This window comes from Mesocricetus auratus, unplaced genomic scaffold, assembly GCF_017639785.1.
Source record: "Mesocricetus auratus isolate SY011 unplaced genomic scaffold, BCM_Maur_2.0 Super-Scaffold_100018, whole genome shotgun sequence".
In the NCBI taxonomy this organism is placed as follows: Eukaryota; Metazoa; Chordata; class Mammalia; order Rodentia; family Cricetidae; genus Mesocricetus; species Mesocricetus auratus.
Window position 1 is genome coordinate 12,484,390 of NW_024429199.1, and position 27,624 is coordinate 12,512,013.

A 27,624-nucleotide genomic window follows, 5' to 3' on the forward strand; every position below is an offset into this window, starting at 1 on the left:
CAAGCCCCCATCATCTTTTAGGGAGTTTTGTCTGTGTCTGTTTAAATCTCTACTAAATTTCTTAAATGTCAACAGAAATTTGCTAGTGCTTCTTAGAGTAAAAAGTCACATGATATGCTCTTTATGAATCTAATCTCTGTTTTCACTTACTATGATAGTCACTTGAATGGGGACAGAGTTGTTACAATTTGATGATTTCCAATTTCCAATATCTGATTGCCATTTGATTCTATTGGTTGATTATTTCTTGGCTGCAGTATTGAATTACTAATTGCATATCCTTTATTTCTCCATGAAGATGAAGTGTGCTTTCTCACTATAGTTATGGGGAGTTCAGTGAATTTCTTCAGACAAGTTGCTGTTTCAGACTGTCAGGCTTGAGTCATCATGAATTAGATAGATGAAAAATTAGAAAGGAAAATGACAAAACAGCACTTTCCTCCTTGCTCACTCAGGCAGATGTCCCTAATAGGCCAGCATATTGAGTCAACCCCATCCTTTCCTATCATTACTTATTTTGTCTCCATCAAATTATAGGGAACATTTCAAATATTCACTATAAATAAGTAAGATTACCAGATAGGCAGAATTTTTTAAATTTTTCTTTTATTATTTATTACATTTTTAAAAATTAGAAACAAGCTTGCTTCACATGTCAATCCCAGAATTTTATAGAGACTTTATCATAATGTTTGAAATATTTATTTAAAAGTTGTCCATTAAGATTTCCCCAGTTTGGCCGGGTGTTGATGGCACACGCCTTTAATCCCAGCACTCGGGAGGCAGAGGCAGGAGGATCTCTGGGAGTTCAAGGCCAGCCTGGTCTACAGAGCGAATTCCAGGACAGCCTCCAAAACAATACAGAGAAACCCTGTTTTGAAAAACCAAAATAAAAAATAATAAAAAAAAAGATTTCCCCAGGTTGGCTGTATAGACTTTAAAGTATTCAAGGAAATAAAGCTATTGTTTCTATCTCCCTGCCATCCTGGAACAGCAAGGAGGCATTTGATGAAAACAACAAAAAACTTCTAAAGAAATTGAGTTCCCACACTTGTCTGTTGTATATGTTTACTCTAAACTTATCTTTAAACACTACCATATACTTTAATAATTAAAAAATATTAGTGTGTGGATGTATGCACACTGGTGTGTGTGTGCATGTACTTGTGTATGCAGGTTAAAAGAGGTAGTTAGTGCCTTGACAGGGTGCTAGAAACCAAACTCAGGTCCTCTGAAGAACATCAAGGCTCTTTGCTGTTGAACAGTCTCCCCAACCCCAATAAAGCATCCTAAATCATCTACAATTTGTGTGTTTAACAATGGTATTATGGAAGAAGAAATAGAAACAGGTTGATGATTTCTCAGGATAGCTAACTTAACAGATGCAGGAAGAGGTGTGGTCGATGTTTTTTTCAATCTCAACTGATTTTTTGATACTTCATATTTTCCATACAGAAACAAGCTATATCCATATATGGTGATCAGAAGTGGGATCATGAATTTCCATGCAGGATGACAAAAGCTTTAAAGGAATTTTAGAAACAAAAGAACAGAGAAAAGCATGGGTTTTTGGTAGCAGTATTTTCTCAGGTGGGCGCTGTTTTGCTAGCAACAAGCAGAGACTCTCCTGGCTCGCTTAAGTGAGGCTTCCTGACTCAGCATCAAAAAAAAAACAAAACCAAAAACCAAAAAACAAAAAACCAACAAGGTTCTTTTAAGCGGCTCTGCTAACCATTAAAAGGTGTGTATGTACAGCTGGAAGTGACCACATTTCCAAGCCTACAGCTTTTGCTGGATGTCAACATGGACTGAGGCAGTAAGCTGGAGTCACGCTTACACCCGCCATCTTGGAAAAACGGCAGTTTAAAACAGCTGCGGCTTTAACAGATAAGACACGTGGCAAGAAAAACATAAAGATTTACAGTAAAGTCAGACTTGGATGAAGAAAAACCTCTAAAGGTTTCCAGTGTGTTTAAAAATATATGTAAGATTGAGAGGAAAAAAAATGGCATAGTGGTAAATAAATAGGGAAGCCAGCTGTGGTGGTGCACGCCAGTAGGAATTACTCCAGAGGCAGAGGCAGGCAGATTTCCAAAGAGAAACCCTGTCTCAGAGAAAAATAAATAAAATTAAAAGAAATAGAGTAATAATAGATAAATAAGCCATGTAAAGATGGAAAATACACAGAGAGTCTGGATATTGTACGCTATTGTGTTTTTCAGTTTTTTCATTGCTAAGGAAGGAACAACTGCTAAAGTACACTTGATTATAAATGCTGCTGAATTAATTCAACTTATATCTTTTGAAAATGCCTTGACTTCACATTTTAAGTATAAGGATATGTTACTTGGGAAAGGAGATTTTGTTTATGTTTCTACAGAAAATGAAAAGCTGAGGATTCCTTCCAGGCTTCTGTGTTTGATGAACCAAGACCCCCGGAAGCAGTGAGCCAGGTGTTTCAACAATTGAGACAGCTAAGATGATGGAGCTTTACAGACCACAAAAATAAGGACTTATACAAGTTTCTGAGTTTTGTCATGATCCCAATAGATCATGACAGTGCCCCCTTCCAGCACGAAGTAGTTTGGAATGAGCAACGTCCTAATTCCCATCTTGTTTATAAATCTTTTAAATGGCGTTGTTTATAATTGGCTAATGATCACAGCCAATCTTTTTTTAATGGTAAATGGGGAATTATGGTATGGGTATTGTTTTTCATTTATTGATACAAATTCAAGGTCAATTTTGTGATGTGTATATTTCTCTTCTTGATTAAGTATTGTGCTTATACTGATCTTTTAAAACATAATGCATAATTAAATACAGATTATAGATAGTTACTTATAATAGTCAGAATTTATAGTTAGGTAAGTTAGGTTTTCTAGATATATAGAGATATATTTGAGACAGATACAGTTTTCAAACCTTTCAAAGACCTTCAGAAAATGGCATTTAAAATGGTTTAGGGTTTTTCTTGACAATGAGAAATGTCTGCTCCTGGCAGCACCAATTACGTCTGAGAGGAAGTTGGGCATTGAAGAAACTCGTTATGGAGTTTGCTTTCAACATGGCAAGATTAGCCATTTGGGAAAGAAACTGCCCTTGCCTAGACTGTTTGACTGTTGCTGTATAAACTGGATATGCAGGACCCACAGAAAAGTGACTGCTAAACTCAAATAGTCCTTCAGGGTTCCTGTTCATGAAAGAGTCTACGAGACTTTCTACAGGACACAGAAAAATGACTGACAGACTGCCAATGCAGATGGACAGTTCGAAATTTCCTGCTTTGCTGAGAAATCTTCTGGATACATTGTGGCCTATGGGCTGAAGATGGATGCCCCAACGTTACAGAGGAACTTTGGGTGACTGTCCAGGTAGCGAGATGTCTCTGGCAATCCTAGTGTTTATATATTCTCCTTCTGTGGTCTTTGATAGAGTTGAAGGCAGATAAGTATAATTATAGTTTTCCTTAGTTATGATAAAAGATAATCTCCATATAGGACTTTGGACTCACAAGAATGGGATGGATGATATTTTCTTTAAATCTTGCTAAATGTTGATAGACAAAATATTGTAACTGTGTTCTTACTTGATAATTGTTCTGTTATATATAATTTGACTATGTTAAAGGTAAGACCTTTCTTTTTGTTTAGACAGAAAAGAAGAGATGATGGGAGAAGTCCTGTGTATTTGTCAGTAAAGCACTGTTGGCCAATAGGGAAGTAAGATAGGTGGGGCTAGGAGTCGAGGAGGACTCTGGTACGAGAGACACAGGAGTCAAGATGTAACGCCATAGGGTAGGAAGCCCGGAACCTCTCCGGTAAGAGAAATACTTAGATTAGCAATTATGGGATAAATACTTAAGTCAGAGCTAGCCAGTAAGAAACAGGCAAGGCCAACAGCTTCATAATTAATATAGCCTCCTTTGTGTTTATTTGGGACTGATGCGGCTCTGGAACCAGGCTGGCGGGAAGGCTTCTCTCAAGGAAAAGGTTTCCCTTTACACATATATATATACAAGAGCATGGGAGATTTTTCCATTTTCTGGTATCTTCTACATTTCTTTCTTTACGGACTCAAAGTTCTTACTATACAGGTGTTTCACTTGTTTGGTTACATTACCCCAATATATTTAATGTTGTTTGTGACTTTTGTAAATGGTGATATTTCTCTGATTTCTTTCTCAGTCCAACATCTTGGTATTGGCACAAAAATAGACAGGCAGACAAAAGGAATACAATTGAAAACCACACACCATAAACTCCTGATATTTTACAAAGATGCTAAAATCATACAATGGAAAAAAGAAGGCATCTTCAACAAATGGTGCTGGCATAACTGAATGTAGAAGACTGCACATACATACATAATGATCTCCATGCACAAAACTTAAGTCCAAAGGGATCAAAGAACTCAACATAAATCCAATCATACTTAACTTCTTAGAAGAAAAAGTGGTAGTTATCCTTGAGCAAATTAGTAGAGGAGACTGTTTCCTTAACATAACACCAGTAGCACAGACACTGAAATAGACAATTAATAAATGGGACCTCCTTAAACTGAGAAGCTTCTGTAAGGCATAGGACACAGTCAATAAGACAAAAAGGCAACCCCCAGAATGGGAAAATATCTTCACTATCCCCATATCTGATAGAGGGCTGATCTCCAAAGAACCCAAGAAGCTAGTCTCCAAAACACCGAATAATCCAATTAAAAAGTGGGTACAGAACTCAATAGAGAATTCTCAATAGAGAAATTTAAAAGAGACATGCATGTTTCCCTGCAGAAGGGATTAGGAGAGAAGGGGAGAAAAGGAGGGGAGAGGAGGACAGAAGGGTGCAGGAAGCTTAAGTCAGGGATAGAATAGAGGAGAGTAAGAAGAGAGATACCATAATAGAGGGAGCCATTATAGGTTTAAAGAGAAATCTGGTGCTAGGAAAATGTTCCTAGATCTACAAGTATGACACCAACTAACAATCTGAGGCATAGTGGAGAGGCTACCTTAAATGCCCTTTCCCAATAATAAGATTGATGACTATCTTATGTGCTATCCTAGGTCCTTCATCTAGTAGCTGATGAAAGCAAAAACAGACACCCACAGCTAAACATTGAACTGAGCTCCTGGAATCCAGTTGCAGAGAGGGAGGAGTGATGAGCAAAGGAGTCAAGATTAGGCTGGAGAAACCCACAGAAACAGCTGACCTGAACAACGGTGAGCTCATGTACCTCAGACTGATAGCTGGGAAATCAGCATAGTACTGATCCAGACCCCCTGAACATGGATGTCAGTGAACAGTCCTTAGCAATCTACGGGGCCTCTGTTAATAGATCAGTATTCATCCCTAGCATATGAATGAACTTTGGGAGCCTATTTCACACAGAGGGATACTCTTTCAGCCTAGAAACACAGTGGAAGGGCCTAGGCCTTGCTCCAAATGATATGACAAACTTTGAAGATCCCCTATGGAAGGTCTCACACTTCCTGGGACAGGGATGTTAGTGGGGGACAGGGAAGAGGGGAGGGAGAGGTAACTGGCATTGACATGCAAAACAAGCTTGTTTTTATTTAAATAAAAATAAAAATTAGAATAATTAATTAGTGTACCTGAAAAAGAAATAAATATTACAAATAAAAAATAAAAAAGATGATGGGGGCTATTATTAGCACAAAGGCTAGTAGGCAAAAATAAAAAGCATTTTAATATAAATACTAAAAGCTAGACAAAACTTTGTATTTACAATAGTGAGTAAAGGGGGCTTAACTATAAAATTGGGGAAGAAATCCAAAATCACTTAGAAACTAACAATTTTTTAATTGCTGAGTGACAATAATAGTCACAAGGAAAGAAATTAGAATGACAGGAATGCAATTTTAAAGGAACTTTATAATTTTAAAATGTTTTCCAAATGAAACAGTAATCCCATGATATAAATGTTTATTTATTCTGGTATATCAAATGTGTTATTGCCTTATGATAAAATATCAATTCAAATTCAAGGAACACCTTATAACTGCTGGAAGAGACACAAAGAAGCCAAAACCAAGCTACTGTGAGCTGTTTCCTCTTTAATTCTAACTTTAAAATGAAGCCTACATAGCATCATTAACAAAAATTGTTGATTTAATATTTTTGGTGATGTGCATCTAGTCATTAATGAATAAATAAACAAAGAAGTCTCAGGGAAAAATATGAGTTTTTAAATCTATAATTTTTTTCTATAACATTTATTTAATTTTATTTCATGTGTGTGCAATGATTATTCAGGATAAAGACCATTCACACAGACCTCATTTTCTTTTGTGTGTGTGTGTGTGTGTGAGAGAGAGAGAGAGAGAGAGAGAGAGATGCCTCTTAACAATTTGATTTTTTCCTTTTTTATTTAAATTAGAAACAAGTTTGTTTTACATATCAATACCAGTTGCCTCTCCCTCTCCTCCTCCCCTGCCCCCCACTAACTTTATACTGCATACAACTCTGATTATATATTTCATTTCTTCTTTGGTGGTCACTGTGCATGTAAGGTGCAATTCAGTTTGCATGTAAAAATCTATTGTGTGGAGTCAAGTCAACTCACCCCAGGAGGACCAAGCAACAAGGAGCCTGCTGAGAGTGCCTGTCTATTCATGCCCACATTCAGGGCAGATAGCAGAGAGATGAGTTCTAGCACCACCTTAGACGGACTTCCTTCCATATGCCCACTCTGGCATCTCCTGACCTGGGGAATGCAGGCAGGTCAGTGGCCCCCAACTCACCAAACAACTTCACGTCTGTTGATAGGACTGTGCTAATTCAGCACCCACCAACCAGGAAAGGTGGTGCTTCAGACCAGCCTGCAAACACCATGAGATCCATCACAGTATTGGACCTGCTTGCACCCACCAGAAGAGAACCCACCAGGAAAGGAAGAGACTCCACCTGTACGCACTGGAAGAAGGGATGGAAAGATGACAATATAAGAACACATTCAACAACAGAAATATCAATGTGACACTACCATAGTCTGACTGTACACCAGCAAGACCTGAACATCCCAACACAGAAGAAGCAGAAGATAACAACCTTAAAAACAACTTCATGAAAATGATAGAGATCCTAAAAGAGGAAATGAGAAAATCCATTAAAAAATGGAAGAAAAGACAAACCAAAAATTGCAAGAAACAATTCAAACAGTGCAAGGTTTGAAAGATGAAATAAAGACAATAAAAAAAAACCCACAGCTGAAATAAGAAAAGGTGAATAACGGATCAGGAAGTAGAGATGCCAGAATAACCAACAGAATACAAGAGTTGTAAGAGAGAATCTCATGTAGTAAAGATTCATTGGAGAAATAGATTCATGGACCACAGAAAATCTTAACTCAACATATCCCTAACACAAAATATCCAGGAAATATGGGATACCATGAAAAGGTCAAATCTAAGAATAATAGGGATAGAGGAAGGTAAAGAAACCCAATTCAAAGGTGCAGAAAACATATTCAACAATCATTGAAGAAAACTTTCCCAACCTGAAGAAAAGCATGACAATGAAAGTACAAGAGGCCAACAGAACACCAAATAGAGTGGACTGCCGTGCCTGCTGCGCAGCCTGTGTCCGAGAATGTGCGGAGGGTGTTGGGGATTGACAACACAAAGACTCATTCAACGGTGTAAAGTAAACTTTAAGCAGGCCCCAAAAAGGCTCAAGAAAACTTCCCAAGAAAGGCCTCCCCCCAGAAAAGCTTCTGCTCTCTCCTTCCCCTGGCTGGTTCTGCTCTGACACCATAAACTGACCTGGGTGTGTCAGAAGAGGCTGTTAGTCTTTGGAAAAGGTTGAGGTCAGGGCGGTTCCCATGGGCCAGCCCCTTTTCAGGAACTTATTGCCCCGGGCATTGTATTGTTTTTAGTAAACATGTTTTTAGTAAACATTGTCTTACAGCTGCCTACTCCCAGGCTGATGGGGAAGTGGGTCTCTGCTCAAGGTCTGGTGTCCCCACAGTGGACCACAAAAAAGTCCCCTTGCCACATAATAAGCAAAACCCCAAACATACAGGATAAAGAAAGATTATTAAGTTCAGCAAAGGAAAAAGGACAAGTAACATAAAGGCAAATCTATCAGAATCATACCTGACTTCTCCATGGAGACTCTGAATGCCAGAGGTCCTGGATAGATATTCTACAAACACCAAGAAACCACGGTTGCCATCCCAGACTGCTATAACCAGCAAAACATTCAATAACTATAGATGAAGAAAACAAGATATTCCACGACAAAATCAGATCTAAAAAATACATATTCACTAATCCATCCCTACAGAAAGTACTGGAAGGAAAACTTCAACCTAAGAAAGGTAACTATGCTCACAAAAACAAAGGAAATCGATAATCCAACTTTACCAAATGCAAAAAGAAAAGGCAGGGTAAATCCACAAACAATAACACCACCTACAACAAATCAAAAACAAACAAGAATTAACACTCAATGGTCCTTAATCTCCCTCAATATTAATGGTCTTAATCTGCCTATAAAAAGACATAGTCTAACAGAGTGAATACGAAGACAGAATACATCATTATGATGCATACAAGAAACACACCTTACATTCAAAGACAGACATTACCTCAGAATAAAGGATTGAGATAAAATTTTCCAATCAAATGGACCCAAGAAACAAGTTGATGTAGTTATCCCAGTATTGAACAAATTAGACTTTAAACTAAAATAAATCAAAAGAGATGAGCAACATCATTTCATATTCATCACAGGAAAAATCCATTAGGAAGAAGTCTCAATTCTGAACATTTTGCTCCAAATACAAAGGCACCCACATTTGTAAAAGAAATATTACTAAAACTCAAATCACACATAAGATCTCACACAGGTAGAGTGGGAGACTTCAACACCCTACTCTAACCACTAGACAGAACCACCAGACAGAAACTTAAGAAAAAAACAAAGGATCTAGTAGAAGTTATGACCCAATTGGGTTGAACGGACATCTATAGAACATTCCATTCAAACACAAAAGATTATACCTTCTTCTTAGTGACAAATAGAACCTTCTCAAAAATGTATCACATACTTGGTAATATAGCAAAACTCAATAAGTACAAAAAATGGAAATAACCCTCGTATCTTATCAGACCACCATGCTTAAAAGTTGGAATTTGACAAAAACACAAGTTGCAGAAACTCTTAAAAGTCATGAAAATTGAAAAACATGCAATTGCACCACTCCTGGATCAGGGAAGTAATAAAGAAAAAAATTAAAGACTTCCTATAATTCAATGAAAATGAAGACACAACATACCCAAATTTATGGGACACTTTGAAAGCAGTGCTAAGAGGAAAGTTCGTAACACTAAGTGCTAATATGAAGAAACTTGAGGATAGTCACACTAGAAATTAAGAGCATAACTGGAAACTCTAGAACAAAAAGAAGCAAACTCACCTCAGAGGAGTAGATGCCAGGAAATAATCAAATTGAGGGCTGAAATTAATAAAGTTGAAACAAAGAAAACAATACAAAGAATCAATGTAATAAAAAGTTGGTTCTTCCAGAAAATCAACAAGATAGACAAACTTTTATGCAAACTAAACAAAAGGCAGAGAGAGAGAACATGCAAATTAACAAAATCAGGAATGAAAAGGGAAACATAACAACTGACACTGATGAAATCCAGAGAATCTGCAGGTCATACTTAGAAAACCTGTACTCTAAAAAATTCAAAAATTTAAAGGAAATGGACAATTTTATGAATAGATATTACCAAGTTAAGAACAGACAAGCAATTTAAATAGACCTATAACCCCTAATGAAATAGAAGCAGTCATCAAAAAGTCTCCCAACCATTTAAAAGAGCCCAGGCCCAGATGGTTTCAGTGCAGAATTCTATCAGAAATTCAAAAAAGAATTAATTTCAATACTCCTCAAAGTGTTCCACAAAATAGAAGCAGAAGGTTCATTGCCAAACTCTTTTTACGAGGCTACAATTACCTTGGTACCCAAGCAACACAAAGACAACAAAAAAAGAGAATTTCAGAACAATAACCCTCATGAACATTAATACAAAAATACTCAATAAAATACTAGCAAATCGAAACCAAGTACAAATTAGAAAAATGATCTACCATGACCAATTAGGTGTCATCCTAGGGATGCAGGGATAGTTCAATATATGAAAATCTGTCAATGCAATCCACCATATAAACAAACTGCAAAAGAAAAACCACATTATCATCTACCTCACTTGATGCTGAAAAAGCCTTTGTCAAAATACAATACCTCTTCATGATAAAGGTCCTGGAGAAATCATGGATAACAGGACCATACCTGAATATAATAAAAGCAATATACAGTAAACCAACAGCCAACATCAAACTAAATGGAGAGAAACTTTACATAATTACTATAAAATCAGGAACAAGACAAGGCTGTTCACTCTCTCCATATCTCTTCAATATTGTACTTGAAGTTCTAGCTACAGCAATAAGAAAAGAAAAGGAGATCAAGGGGATACAAATTGGAAAGGAAGAAGTCAAACTTTCACAGATGATAGGATAGCTTACATAAGTGACCCAAAAACTCTACATGGGAACTCCTACAGCTGATAAACACCTTCAGCAAAGTTGTAGGATACAAGATTAACTCCAAAAAATCAGAATCCCTACTACATGCAGATGATTAAAGGGCTGAGAAAGAAATCAGAGAAACGTCACCTTTTACAATTGCCACGAACAACATAAAATACCTTGGGATAATGCTAACCAAACAAGTGAAAGGCATGTGTAGCAAGAACACTGATTCTATAGAGAAAGAAGTTAAAGAAGATACCAGAAAATGGAAATATCCCCCATGCTCTTGGATATGTAGGATACACAGAGTAAAAATGGCAATCTTGCCAAAAGCAATCTATAGATTCAATGCAATTCCCATCAAAATACCAGCAAAATTCTTCATAGACCTTGAAAGAACAATAATCAACTTTATATGGAAAAACAAAAGACCCAGGATAGCTAAAACAACACTGTACAATAAAAGAACTACCAGAGGCAATTCTGCTCTTAGGCGTATACCCAAAAGATGAACAATCATACAAGGACATCTGTTCTACAATGTTCATAGCAGCATTATTTGTAATAGCTAGAACCTGGAAGCAATTTAAATGCCCCTCATCTGAAGAGTGGATAGAGAAAATGTGGTACATTTACACAATGGCATACTACTCAGCGGAAAAAAAACAATGGAATCTTGAAATTTGCAGGCAAATGGATGGCACTAGAAGAAACATGCTAAAATCACAAAAAGACAAACATGGCATGTACTCACTCATATATGGATTCTAGACATGAAGCAGGAGAGTTCCAGCCTACAGTCCCATCGCCAGAGAGTCTGGGAAACAGGGAGGACACTAAGAGAGATATCCATGGTACCCCAGAGAAGGAGAATGGGACAGGATCTCCTAAGTGGACTGGGAGCATGGGGAGGAGGAGAGAAGGAATTGGGGGAAAGTGAGGGGGAGAAGAGGAAGGGAGAGGAGGACATTGGGGAGCAGGAAAGTTGAGTCAGGGGAAGAATAGAGGATAGCAGGATAACAGATACCATAATAGAGGGAGTTATTATAGGTTTGAGGAGAGATCTGGTACTAGTGAGATTGAAAGAGATTTACAAAGATGATACCAACTGGAAATCTAAGCAATAGTGGAGAGGCTACCTGAAATGTCCTTACCCAATAATGAGATTGGTGACTACTTTATATGCTATCCTAGATCCTTCATCCAGTTGCTGATGGAAGCAGAAGCAGACACCCACAGTTAAACACTAAACTGAACTCCTGGAATCCAGCTGCTGGTTGGGAGGAGTGATGAGCAAAGGGATCAAGACAGGGCAGGTGAAACCCACAGAAACAGTTTACCTGAACAAGCAGAGCTCAGGACCCCAGACTTATGGCTGAGAGGCCAGCATGGGACTGATCCAGACTCCCTGAACATGGGTGTCAGTGAGGAGGCCTCGGCAATCTTTGGGGTCCGTGTTTATCCCTGACCTCCAAATAGACCTTAGGACCCCATTCCACATGGAAGGATGCTCTCTCAGGCCTAGGCCCTGCCCTGGATGTTATGACATACTTTGGAGATTCCCTTGAAGGCCCTCACCCTCCCTAGAAAGTGTAGTGGGGATTGGGAGGGTGGTTTGGAGTATTTGTAGGGGGTGGAGTGAGGGTAGGGAGAGAGAACTGGGATTTACATGTGAAGCATGCATGTTTCTGATTTAAATAAAAATAAAAGATAATGAAAAATCTATTGTATGGAGACTATGCTTTCTTCAGTTTCAGCTTTTTAAAGTTCATTTCTTGGTAGCCTAGAATCAAATCAACTTTCCTAAGTATTCTTCATACTAGAACAGAAACAACATATATAATGTGAGAGGAACTAAAAACGTTATCACTAATGTGTACTTCAGAGGCATCCTTCTCTGCACACACCAGCAGAGGCAGCATTGCTGCACACATCCTACCTCCAAAAATTAGCATGAGATGTAAACCATTAGAATAACCCTCAGTCATACACAGCTATTTGTGTTCAGACTGTGGTGGATTTTTTTTAACATCCTTGTACAGAATCCTAGTACTAATTATCATGGAATAAAAAAAATGAACAGCACAAATAGCATCCAAGTGGGTGAGCTGAGCAACAGGAAATACAAGAATTGTTGAAATTAAAAGTCAGGGTCTTTTCCCTCTGGAGATCAGCTGCGCGTGCTGAGCTTAGAACTGCCACACTGTCTCTCACCAGGGAATATCATTCACAATGCATTCGACTTGAGTTCTTTTGTGACTTTGTTTTCTTTACATAATATGATTTTCTTTCCTCATCTCTAAATCTGTTTCACATGCTTTATGCAACAACTGCATACAGTTGAGTTTATGTAATTCAAGTGCTGTGTATTAGAAGTAAAGCTTCTACCTGTGTGATGAGATGAAAATAAATTGTAGTATGTTTGTTTTCAGAGCCCACAGTAGCACTTATTCACTGTAAGCACAGACAGAGGCAGGAAATACAAACCTCAAGAATGGAATAGTCTTTCCAATGAAGTCGTTGCTTAACTAATGACAGAGCTGGAATTTTAGACTGGAATGTACTGTTTAGGTTTCTTTATTGGCTTTATGTTGTAGCCATTTGGTACTCATCTTTGTTGATGCATGTGGGCTTTGGAATGCTAACACTAATTGCTTGCCATGCTATTCTTGTCATTGTCATATATTCAAAATTGGATTTTCACTGACTAAGCATTTCCTTGTATGTCTATGTGGTAGATACCATGGGTTGCCAAATATCACTTCCTATTCAGTGCTTGGCTTCTTATTTGTTTCTGGTTTTAACTGCCTGATTTCCTAGCCTCCTTTGCAATCCTTAATCATGTGACACAGCATGAACCAATGACACAGAATAATAATGTATTATATACCCCTTTTCTCTTCTCCTCTTTTAGCATAAAGCATGATTGTGAGGCCTAGAATAGTCAATGTGTGATTATGAGCCATCAGCAAGAGAAAAAAGGAAGCCTGCCAAGGATCATAAGGCAGAAGGCTGGAAAAAATTGAATCCCTAATGGTATGGCTGAGCTTCGGCAATCCTTATCTCCAAGGACATTATGAAGAAAAAAAGAAACCTTTATTTCTCTTAGAAACGGTTGGTCAGATTTTCTGTCATTTGCAGACAAAGATATTCCGGAATGCTTGACTCCTTCCCTTTTACTTTTCTGTGTAGCCCACAATTCCTGTCAGTGCTGCTGAGGCTGCTGCTGCTGTTCCTTTCTCACAATGCACCAGTATGGGGATTGCTCTTCATTGTCTTAGTTTCTTAGAAACCCTGCTGGCCCCTTTGTCTGTATTTCACACACCACCCAGTTTACTCTTACATCTTCTCTCCTCGGACTAGTTTTAATAGGAAACCCAAGATTGTTCCATCAAAGCATGACACCATTCAAGTGCTCTTCCCAACCCCTGGGTTTATTCTTTAAAGAAACTTGTTCCACCCACATTCCACCTTTGCTCCACCCTTTACTTTTATGTCCTTATCCATTTGCAAAGGCAGCTGGACAAATGTCCTAATAATCTCTATTCTGCACCTCATTCTCATCCAATTCTCTAATTGGATTCTTTGAGGCTTTTGACAATACCTTTTCCTTGAGACTTCATATTGACTACGCAATGCTGTCACTTCTACTGATCTCTCATGTCCAATGTCACTGTTACATTACCACTGCATTATGAGTGGGTGTTAGGCAGTCACTCATTATCCTCTCTTTTTTTAACTTCTGTAATTATAGTGAAATGGATGACACCTATCAGATGCCAATAAAAGGAAAAACTGAATGAAGAAGTAAATTGAAATTAAATTTGATTATAACAATGTACATTATTGATTACTGTGTCAGCACTGTACTTTTTCAATCATATATCAAATTCTTAAAGTAAATTTATATATGCTCCTATTTTGTTAATATGATACCACAAGTATCATTATATCCACTGGTCAGATGAGGCAACAAGAGTAGATGAGCCTTGCACATAATGGTAAGATTGAACATTAAAACCTAGGCTTGTGTTATTTTGCATATTTTCTCTGTTATACAAAAGTTCCTTACATTCTACAAAGGACTTTATAAAATGTTCTCTTAATTAATGTGTCTCAGAAGCATCCATTATTTGTGGGAAATGTTGCTAAAGGTTTTCTATTTAATAGTGTTATTCTTTCATAGCTCCAATTGTTAGCTGGCATTATTTTCAGAAGCATTATAATTTTGAAATTTTTAATCTCCTAGGTAAAAATGTAAGCTGTAATGATTTGTTATTCAATTACATATTATTGGGGGTGACAAAACATATTTAACTTCTTATTATCGTTGCTGTTATAAACATGAATGTATCATTACACAACTAGACGTCATTTCCTGTCTATGCCAGTGTGATATAATGTTTTCTATATGGTATTTTTGGTTGAATTTTTTGTTTTGTTTTATTTTGCTCACTATTTATATCTACTCATCTCAATTTTAGGTTTTTATTTAATTATTTTGAGAATTTCATTCATGCATACTGTATTTACATTGTAATCAGCCAATGGTTTTCATGCCTTTCACAAATACTTCTCAGATTCATGACTTTTTGCGTTAATTATTATTGTTACACATATGTACTCAGTCTATTTAGTGTTGCTTTATGCAAATGTATTTAGGGCTGTTTACTTGGGATTGGATAACCAATCAAGATGTTGGCCTTGGAGAAACTCTTAATTCTCCCTCTCATCAGCCACTGATTTCCATGTAGCTCTTCACCTAAGGGTGGGACTTTTAAACCTCCCCCCAATCCTTATCAACATGTCTATCTCAGATGCCATGTAGGTCTTGTTTAGGAAACCATATCATTTATATTTCAAGGGTGTACCATCCCTGTCTTGTCTAGAACATACTAGATAATAGTAGGTGTCTTGGCCCTCTGACTCCTGACCTCTCTTCTGCTATGTTCCCTTAGTTTTCACTATAGAAACTGAATTTTAGGTCTACCAACTGGGAGGGGGGATTCTCACAACCGATTCTACACATTTTGACCAGTTGAAGACCTCTATAGTGGTCTCCATTTGTTACGGAAAGAATCTTCTTTGATGACCATTGAGAACCACATTTTTCTATGTGAATAAAGATAAGTATTTAGAATACAGTTATACATTAGGAAAAATCTCAGTAATAGGTTGCCTTGGGTTCTATGACTTGGATTTAGGAAGGTGGTGAGGTTTACAATACTAAGTATGAGTTTCCTCGTATTAAGTACAGTTAGACAGATGTTGTTTACTCCCAAGGGTATAACTCCCAATATATGAGTGCCATTATTGCTTTCTGGGAAATGTCTTACCAGGTTCATAATTTTTGAAGTTTGTATATTTTACAGTGAGTGGGGTACAGCTGTTGATTGTATCTCATCCTTGGTAGCTTGCATAGCACCTTCTGATACTATGTGAGGTATTTCTCAGGAAGAAGGCTTCCAGGGCATCTCCAGCTGGATTATTACAAATCTATTATTTGAAGTATGTAAGTATGTGTTATTTTCAGCAATCAGGTCTTTCCTTCAAGTTCTGAAAGCCAAATAAGAGTAATGGCAACAGCCTGAATTGTTTTTGGAGTCTCTTGGACACGTATCACCAACAATTGAAAGAGATACATCTTATGGTTGGCACTGGGATTTTTGTTAGTTTGTGACTATTATCTCCCACTATGGCATAATTCTATTTAAATTGAATATGCCCATAAACAAATATATATTATCCAAGTATTTTTAATTAAGCTCATAAAACCCTGTTATCTATGGCTTTTGAACATCATTAAGGTTGTTCCTGTCTTCTTCCCTTTTCCTCTCTTCCTCCTCCGTTTTCAAATTTCCCCTTCATGGTACCCGAATCTTTAGATTTAAATTCATAAACTTGGATACAAATCCAGGAAAGCAGAAAGGGAACATTGTGAGGGAAAGAAGAATGCTCTAGAAAGACAGAATGATAGTAAGAAATGACACAGGTATATTTCAGTTTAGTAAAGACAGATATTAAGATTTCTCTGAGACAGAACTGTCAAGTCAAAATCCAGAATCTTGTAAAGATCACAGTAGAACATCAATAAATTTGGTTTGATATATAAGAAGTTAAAACACATGATTAAAAACCACTCCAAGAAGTCTCAATTCTGAACATCTATGCCCCAAATACAAAGGCATCCACATCCATAAAAGAAACATTACTAAAACAACCTAGACATAAAATCTCACACACAAATAGTGGGAGACTTCAAAACCCCACTGTCACAACTAGACAGGACTACAAGACAGAAAGTTAACAGTGAAACAAAGGAACTAATAGAGATTATGACCCAATTGGGTTTGACAGACATCTATAGAACATTCCATCCAAACACAAAAGAATATACCTTCTTCTCAGTGCCACATGGAACCTTCTCAAAAATTGACCACACCTCTTGGCAAATCAGATCCAAGAACACATCAGAAAACTAATCCAGCATGATCAAGTAGGCTTCATTCCAGGGATGCAGGGATGGTTCTATTAATGTAATTCACCATATAAACAAACAGAGAAACAAAAACCACATGATCATCTCACTAGATGCTGAAAAGGCCTTTGACAAAATCCAACACCCCTTCATAGTAAAGGTCTTGGAGAGATTTTGGATAACAGGAACATTACTAAACATGATAAAAGCTATATACAGCAAACCAACAGCCAACATCAAACTAAATGGACAGAAACTCAAGGCAATTCTACTAAAATCAGGAACAAGACAAGGCTGTCCATCTCCCCATACCTCTTCAATATTGTACTCGAAGTTCTAGCTAGAGCAATAAGACAACAAAAGGGAATACAAATTGGAAAGAAAGAGGTCAAACTTTCACCATTTGCAGATGATATGGCAGTTTACATAATGACCCAAAGAACTCTATCAGGGAACTCTTACAGATGATTAACACCTTCAGCAAAATGGCAGGATACAAGATCAACTCAAGAAAATTAGCAGCCCTACTATTTACAGAAGATAAGAGGGCTGAGAAAGAAATCAGAGAAACATTACCCTTTACAATTGCCACCACAACATAAAATACCATTGGGTAATGATAACCAAACGAGGGAAAGACCTGTATCTCAAGAACTTTGAGTCTTTAAAGAAAGAAATTAAAGAAGACACCAAAAAATGGAAAGATCTCCCATGCTCTTGGATAGGTAGGATCAATGTAGTAAAAATGGCAATCCTGCCAAAAGCAATCTACAGACTCAATACAATCCCCATCAAAATACCAGCAGAATTCTTCACAGACCTTGAAAGAACAATTCTCAACTTTATATGGAAAAACAAAAGACCCAGGATAGCCAAGACAACCCTGCTCAACAAAGCAACATCTGGAGGCATCACCATTCCTGACTTCAAGCTCTATTATAGAGCTGTAGTTCTGAAAACAGCTTCGAATTGGCACAAAAATAGACAGGTAGACCAGTGGAATTGACTGAACACTCTGAGATTAATCCACAAATCTATGAACAGCTAATTTTCAACAAAGAACCTAAAATTATACAATGGAAAAAAGATAGCATCTTCAACAAATAGTTCTGGCATAACTGGATATTGGCATGTAGATGACTGCAGATAGATCCATATCTATCGCCATGCACAAAAATTAAGTTCAAATGGATCAAAGACTTCAACATAAATTCCAGCCACACTGAACCTGTTAAAAGAGACAGTGGGAGGTACCCTTGAACGAATTGGTACCCAAGAAATATGCATTATACCCCGGAAAATTGGAAAGAGTCAAGATCTCCTGAGTAGATTGGGAACATGGTGGGAGAAGAGAGGAAACCAGGAAAAAGAGAAGGGGATAAGAGTAGCGTAGAAGAAGACATGGGGTAGCAGAAAGGCTGAGGTGGGGTAAGAATAGAGGAGACCAGGATGAGAGATACCATAATAGTTGGAGTCATTATAAATTTGAGGAGATTGCTGACACTAGTGAGATTCTCAGAGATATACAAGGATAACACTAACTGGAAAAACTAAGTAATAGCGGAGAGACTACATTAAAAGCCCCTACCTGATGATGAGGTTGGTGACTACCTTATGTGGCATCCTAGAACCTTCATCCTGTGACTGATGGAAGCAGAGACAAACACTCACAGCTAAACACTGAACTGACCCCCTAGAACCCAGTAACAGAGATGGAGGTGTGATGAGCAAAGGGGTCAAGATCATGCTGGTGAAACCCACAAAGACAGCTGACTAGACAAGGGGGAGCTCTTGAACCCTAGACTGATGACTAAAAGGCCAGCAGGGGACTGATCTAGACTCCATGAAAGTAGCGTCAGTGAGGAGGCCTCAGAAATCTCTGGGGCTTTGGGTAGTAGACTAATGTTCACCATGGGAGCCCATTCCACATGGAGGGATTCTCTCTCAGCTTGGACACGTGGGGAACGGGCTAGGTCCTGCCCTGGATGAAATGACAGACTCTGGAGATCCCGCCAAGGAGGGCTTTACCCTCCCTGGGGAATGATGTGGGGACTGGGCCAGGGGTGGGGAGGGTGGGGGTGGGGCTGTTGGAGGGAGAAGGGGAAGCGGGGATTGACATTTGAATCATGCATGTTTCTAATTTAAATGAAAACATATATTATATATAAAAATCTTACAACCAATTTTCTTCAAAAAATAAAAATAAAAAAACACTCCAAGGGAAAAGGAATTCTTATAATCCAACAAAATGCAATGCAAAATATTAGATCAATATCCTAGTCTATGAGACCTAGCAAGATAAAAATTTCTGCTCAAACAGTTAAGAATTTGAAAATGTTAGGATCTTTATTTTTTTCTTACTCTTTCAATGTTTTTTAATATCTTGTGTATTCATGTCACTAACAATCCCAGTGGCTGTTTTCTAGATCCTTAGAAACAGAGGCACCAACAAGCTTATTAGAATTGTAGAAGCTTCTCAATTCTTTAACTATGACACCAACTGGCAAACTAAACAGTAGTGGAGAGAACAGCAGTGGAGTGGAACATTAAATGCTCCTCCCTAATAATGATTTTGACCACTACCTTACCTCCATCCAGTGACAGATGGAAGTAGAGGCAGACACTCACAGCTAAACACTGAACTGAACTCCTGGAACCCAGTGACAGAGAGGCAGAAGTGATGAGCAAAGGGGTCAAGACAGGGCTGGTGAAACCCAGAGAAACAGCTGACCTGAACGAGGGGGAGACCTTGGACCCCAGACTGATGCTTGAGAGGCCAGCATGGGAGTGATCCAGCCCCCCTGAATGTGGGTGTCAGTGAGGAGACTCAGGCAATCTATGGGGTTTTTGGGTAGTAGATCAGGATTTATCCCTGGCACACAAATGGACTTTGGGTACCCATCCCACAATGAGGGATGCTTTCTCAATCTGGACACGTTGGGGAGGGCCTGGGCCCTCCCCGGAAAGAAATGACAGACTCTAGAGATCACCCATTGAGGGCCTTACCCTGGGGAATGGATTGAGGATTGGGTGGGGGCCTGGGTGGACTGGTGGAGGAGTGGGCATGGAGGGGAGGGAGAGGCAGCTGGGACTGACATGGGAAGCAAGCTTGTTCCAAATTTAAATATATAATAAAAAGTGTAAAAAAATAATAATTGTATTTCCTCAGTGGGTAATAACAGTGGATAAAGACAGTGTACACATGCATATTGAGGTTTTAACAAGGCCATCCCCAATCAACAAAAGTTTGAAAATCAAAAACGCAGTAGCAAGAGGACTCTGGATTGGAGTAGGCAGTTGCAATAGGCTATTCCAAGTGTAAGCAGTTGGTTGGAACCGAGAATATCATTATTTCCTAATTATTTGGAGAAAGGAGGTTCCCATGGGTCACTGTTTGTTACAGTTGTTCCATGTTATTAATAAATAATAGTGACATTATCATCTGTATTGCATTTATACTACTTGAAATCTGTTCTTATGAGGCTGATTGTACAGAACAGTTCACTAATTCAATCCTGATGTGTCATTATTGACAGTATGCTTACTTCTTTTGGTTTTCTTTTGTAATGCTCTTCTCCTTATGTTGAAATATTATTTATTATGGGTAGAAAGTTGCTATTAAGGTTCATGATATCTTCTACAATGATGGTTTAACATCATGCAGAGAACGCTGAGCAAGCCTGTAAGTGTGGGGTACATTTCTTGATTGTCATATTTTCCCCTAAATACCCAGAAAATTAGTTACATAAAAATGTCAATTTCCAGATCCATGGGTGATTGGGTAGTGACAAGCAAGAAATTAGAGAAGTCAATTTGCATACGTTATTTGCAACTGAGACCTTTGTTTGATATGTCTAATAGCTCCCTCGGTGTCCCCAGGTGTGCTTGAACAACAGAAAGGGTAAATGGAGGGACAGGAGTGATGATAGCTCCCACCTGCTTTGCCTCTGTTTCAGCAGGGCTCCATGATTGAGCTCTTTTAAAAGACAAAGAAGATAGGAAACAGCTGTTTTGAAACATTTAGAACTGCATCCACCCTTGACAAACAAAATAGATTTTCTAAGTGCTTTTTTGGTACCATGTAAAAAGGTCTTTTGAAATCAGAAAGAAAAAGTTAGTTTTACTCAGTTCCTTTTTAGTACTCATGCATTTTCAACCACTCACATATTCTTTATAAATCAAGTCAAGGGAATTCACTGCTTATGAAAAGCAAAATGAATAGCGCTTAAAAGAATATGAAGAAAGCAACCAGTGTGAATGTTTTTCATCCCAGCAGGAACAGTTTCGCTAGCTCTAGCTACAAAGTGAAAGTGTTATATATTAGCAAAAAGCCCTGATCTGTGAACTCTATTGCAAAATTTACCAGGGACAAAACTGACCCTTGCTCATACCCTTCTTTTTCTCTTACTGGGTATCACGTTCCTTCAACATGATACAGTGTTGTTCCATGAAGTGGATTTGGGATAGAATTAACAGCTATGAGCCTTTCATCTTTCCCTTTGACTCATTTTCTTATAAGCAATACACTTCAGCTCCTACTAGGTTCATTGTTTTATTACTAAAATTATATTGTCACCTGCACAATCATTATGAAGCAGCAACGAATGAAATGGTGTGGCAAGTCACAACACATCTCTTCCAACAGTCTATGGAAAGATTACTGTAGGAATCCATGTGCTTTAATTGTATTTCAAATTTTAGGATTAAAAAAGTTGCAAATAAAAAAATCGTATACCAAAATTAACTAGACCTAAAGACTACACAACTCAATGAACCTGTATAAATCCATAGTAAATGTCTTATTGGTATTGAGTAATCAATGGAGAGCATCACCTGCAATGTAAATAATTGTGTTGGTCACTTTTAGAAGACTGCACCTAAGAATGGATTAGAGACTAGAAAATGTTTAATGGGAGATAGAGCTATGCCTGTTGACAAGGTTTGAGACTAGTCCAGGCTAAGTTGAGATTGTATTCTTCTTCTTCTTGTTATTGTTATTAATTTTTTATTATAGAGTGGGATGGCCCATTTGACACCTACCAGGTGGTTTCTAGTCACAGCACCTATAAAAAGTGAAATCATTCAAATATGATTTTAAATAAATGATGTAGCATTAAGCATTGTTCACAATTCTAAAAACATGAATATGATTGAATAGAAAATGTTTTATATATATGTATATATATAATTATGACAAATTAACTAAAAGATGTTTTATATAACTTATTCCTTAAAATCTGTGTATGGGTTTCACTGAATACACTGTGAATCCAGTATTAATCACAAACTCTTCAGCCCACTATTTTATGTTTCTTTTGTTTTGTTTTGTTTTGCTTTTAGCATGAGAAGTAGAGTTAATAACCAGTAAATATGCAGGTACATTTGTATTTGTTGTCATATAAGAAAAATTAAAGGCACATATTTTTTTCCAAATGAACTTTACAAAGTAAATAAAGCAAACAAAATAAGGTTTAAAGAAAAATTCAAAATGGTTATATTTAATTATAGCAGTACAGTCACAGATAATAAATGTTATAGCATTTTAAAGCCACATGGTTCTCTACAAGAGGCTTTGTCAAACCTCCAATCATGTACAAAGATGAAATACCAGTACTGCTGTGGCACTTAGATTTTCAGAATTTTTGTATATTAAAGGTTTTTGGAGCACAGTATTTTAGGGACCAGAAGTTACTGTAAAGTGTAGTTTGTTGGTATGTGTGTTTCCCACATCTTTCTCCTCTGTTCCCTTTACTTTCTCTGTACTACCTGATTAACATGGTGGTAGATTAAGAGCACCAAGACAGATAGGAACAGGACAGAAATGCCTGAGTGCGATGTTGTATAAAGGATTTTCAGAGATTTTCACCAAATATCATATGAAAAGATTTGAGTAAATACAAATGAAAAATATGAGGGCGGGGATGAGGTGGCATGCAGTGAGATAAGTGTGCTGTGTTTGTAAGTGTGCAAGAGTGAGTTTGGCATATATTCTTAAACTCGACACAAGCTATACTCATTTTGGAAGAGGAAACTCCCATTGAGAAAATGCCTCCCCACATTGGCCTTTGAGCAAATCTGTGGTGCATTTTCTTGATTGATGATTGATGTAAGTGGACCAAGCTCACAGTTGGCAGTGCCATCCCTGGACTGGTGGTCCTGGGTACTTTAAGAATATAGGCCAAGGAAGCCATGGGAAACAAGCCAAAAAGCCATGGCATCTGTGTCAGTTCCTCCCCTTTTGAGCTCCCTATTTTGACATCCCTTGGAATGTGATCTGGAGCTATAAACGGAAATTAATTGTTTCCTCTCAAAGTTGCTTTTGATCTTGGCATTTTGTCTGAGCAATAGAACCCCAAAGACAGCATGTTTAAGCAAAATGAAGTGACAAATAAGGACAGAGATCAGTTTCAGAGATGCATAGTGCAATGGGCAAGATGCAGATTGTAGGCATTTCTTTTGGTTCAAGTTGTTGAAAGAATTCATTAAGGATTTTCTCCACAGGAGATAGGAATATGGGCTTCCATGGTCTAAAACTGAAAGACAGAAGAGTGCCGTTGGGTTGCCTACAAGTACTGTTCTCTCCTGTGGGTAAATTGTATTTCCAAGAATGCAGATAGAATATGTGGCAGATTTCTTGAGGCCCCCATTGAAGGTTAAGTTAGAGCACCTGAAGGACAGGGTCAATCTGCAAGGAAATCAGATGTCCTGAAGGGGTTAGAAAACAGTATGGGATATATCCTTGGCATCTGGATCCTTTGCTCCAATGGATAAAGGAATAAGAAAGCATTGCAAATAAAACTCAAGACATATAGTGAAAACTAAAAGGCACTGGAGTCAAGCCCGGGGCTTGAGTGTTATCTCCCTTTAGAAAAAAATTGATGAGGCTGACTCATAGAACCTTTGTCATGACTTACTTCAGGGAAATCTCTGGTTTCTATTGCAGGTAGTGGACACAAGTGTTTTCTTCTCACACAAGTGTTTTCTTCTCTTGAATTTGTTCAGAATCTAAAACAGAAGAGGGAGGGAGGGAGAGAGGGAGGGAGGAAGGGAGGGTGGGAGGGACCTTGAGCTGCAGGCTAACTTTGTATTATAATTTTTATTATTTTCCCTCTATTTTGTTCAAGTGCCATCCGCCAAAAATTTTCACACACACACACACACACACGCACACACACACGCACACACACACACGCACGCACACACACACACACGCACACACACACACGCACACACACATGCACACACGCACACACACACACACACACGCACACACACACACACACACACAGCATTAGGGGAGGGAGTGGAGGGGGCTAATGACAAACCCAAAGCAGGAAGAATTTAAAGAGACAGAATTTGGGCTGCCAAAAAAAGCACAGACTGAGGATATTCCTTGTAAGTTCCCTCTGAGAGAAAGTAGAGCCCCTACAAATTATAACAAGGTACTAAAACTGCATTTTCAAAACATGCTACAGTGACGTATCTGATCTCATTTTAAATCCTGCTTCACAAGATGAAAGTCATATTTGGTACCATTATTTGGTCAAGAACCTATGGCCAGACTGGGCATATGCCTTGACTCCTAATGGATTATACCCTAATTTTTATACCCACAGATCAATGTGTCTCTCAGTCCTCATCACAGTAGATTATATTTGCAGTATAAGATGATTAGCACAGAGACATCCAACTGTGCAAGGAATGGAGATTCTCAGCTCTTTAAGGAACAGACATACCACATCCTGTTCCCATGAAGAGCTCACTGCAGAAGTAGGAACATATAGAGTATAAAAGCAGTAAATGCCTACAAGGAAATATCCTCTGGGCACAGCAGGGCAGCTACACAGATAAACTCATAGTGATTGCAACCGTATGAATAAAATCTGTGTAAGCCCAAATAAAACATAATCCCAGCTTGGAGAGGAGAGTTGAGTAAACAATCCCACTCATATTTGTGAACCTAATGCCAATTGTTAGCTGCTAGGAGGGGTCTCTTAGGGTTTCTATGATCATGGCAAATCTTATAAAGGAAAACATTTAATTGGGACTGGATTACAGTTCAGAGGTTTAGTCCATTATCACCATGGCAGGACACATGGTGGCATGCAGGCAGATATGGTGCTGTAGAGGTAGTGGAGGGTGTTGTAGAACTGAAGAGGTAGTTGAGAGTTCTACAACTTTATCCACAGGTAGCATAAGGAGACTGTGTGCCGCACTTGGTATAACTTGAGCATATGAGTCCTCAAAGCCCACCATCACAGTGACATGTTTTCTTCAAACAGGCCACAACTACTCCAATAAAGCTCACCTCCTAATTGTGCTACTCTCTATGGGTCAGGCATCTAAATACATGAGTCTAAAGGGACCATTCCTATTCAAACCACCCCAAGGAAGGGGAGTGGGAATCAGTTTTCTGTAAGAAGCATCATCTGATATATTGATTATGCTACACTAGTAGAACACATATTCAAGAATATTTGGGAATAACAAATTGGTTGATCATGAAAGGTTCAAAAGACGAATATGAAACAAGATTGAGTGGGTAGGAAGGAAAGATGGATTTGGGAAGAGTTGGGACAGGTTATATAATGGCAATCATTAAAAAGTATATATAGTTGTATACAATCTAGTTATTTAAAAATACAATTAGGGTACTACTATAAAATTTCAATTGTATGTAGGAATTTTAAATACCATAATCTTATTATGCAACAATCAAACATCATGCTATTACTGATAATATAACACTATAGTACAAAGAAACAGGACAGAAGTAAAAATAGATTCTGATATATATGGTCAATCAACCATTTACAAAAGTTACAAGTACATTTATTACAAACAAATTTATTAGTTCCAAGCAAGTCTAATTTCAAGGAAATAATCTCAACCTAAGGCGCCACAACATTTGACTAAGTAGACAGGGAATATTAATGGTAATGTGATCCTTACATAACAGACAATAATTGAGAGTGAGTCATAGTCTTAAGTGTAAAATCTAAATTATAAATCTCCCAGAAGAAGCCAATGGAGAAATTTATTTCTGCATTAGAAGTACAAAAACTCCTATGTAACACACATAAATCCATTCATCATAAAAGTAAAATACAATAAATTAGCAGTCACCAAATTTAAAGGTAGCCTTTAAATGTTACAAATAATCAGATTAAAAAAACATAAATATAAAATGTGATACAATATTCACAATGTATGATACTGATAAAAGATTTACATTAAAGATATGTCTAGAAGTCACGGAATTCAATAACAGGAATGTAATAAAATTATGAATTCCAAAAAAGGATAAATTAAACACATATCAACAAAAATTTACAGATTTAATATCTGATATACTCAAAATTCTTCAACATAATGCAAATATGTCACAATGCAGTTCCTCTTATGTACCTAAGACAACCTTGAATCTCAACTGACTTCTGTCTAGTGTCGTCCTAGCTCTGACTCCAAGCACTTAGGCAAAGTCACATGATATGGAAATTTGCAACCTCTCAGAAACCTCTAAGAACAAGGAATTCCCCCTTCCCCTTCAAAACTGAAGGACAGCATCATGTTATCTCTCCTATGCGACTCTTTACCCATGAAGTCTTGCTGTCCCCTTCCAGGATGTCACTGTTGCTCTCTTTTGCAATGACAGTGCAAGTCACCTAACACAGCTTTTCTGAAGGGTAACTCATGCCAACTCCTTTCCACTGAGTCATAACATCCTTCACAAGTTATAGCAAGGAATCTCCAGAGATACTTGATTATCCCTGTTTTAAAACCCTTGTTTCATGTCTGTTCAGATTTATAATTGTGTTATACAGACAAGTAGTCTTGCTTACTTTGTTTCCAATAGAAATCATTTCGTAATGTAGGAAAGCCATCTCCACCTTGACATCAACTGGTGTCTATCAGCTTCCCTAACTAGGAATCAAGCTTTTGATTTTCTTGATTTTAGTGTCTGAAAGATTTTTCTTGCAAAAAAATTACTGGACTCATCAGAAAGCCACTTTGCTTGGCTGCACTAGAAAATGAAAATGAAACCTTCACTCTGTCCACAGAAATCCCTTATTTTTTTTTCCATCATGGGCTTTTGGAACACTTAAAGACATATTTAAGAAGAGTTTGCCTTAGTGCTATGAACTTTCCTCTTAGCACTGCTTTCAAAGTGTCCCATAAGTTTTGGTATGTTGTGTCTTCATCCTCATCGGGTTCTATAAACACTGCCTGCCTATGGGATGTGGAAATGAAGAGAGGATTATCAAAAGGCATAAATGTTCAGTATTGAAATAAAGGAGCTCTGGGGACTCAGTGCACAGCCTGGTGGCCAGGTTAATGGTATTGTATTGTACGTAAATTGAATTGGCTCAGACATTAGATTTTAAATGCTTTTAGTAGACTGACACACATACACATACAATACTAACTCTGTGAGCTTCTTGTTATATATAGATAGATAGATATGTGTGTGCAATTATCACACTTTACACCTTAAGTTCAATTATTATGTTAATTAAAATTTTGTTTGCTTAGCATTTTTTTCTCAAAATTCAACAGAAATGGACTAGCTTCCTACTTTGAATCATATGT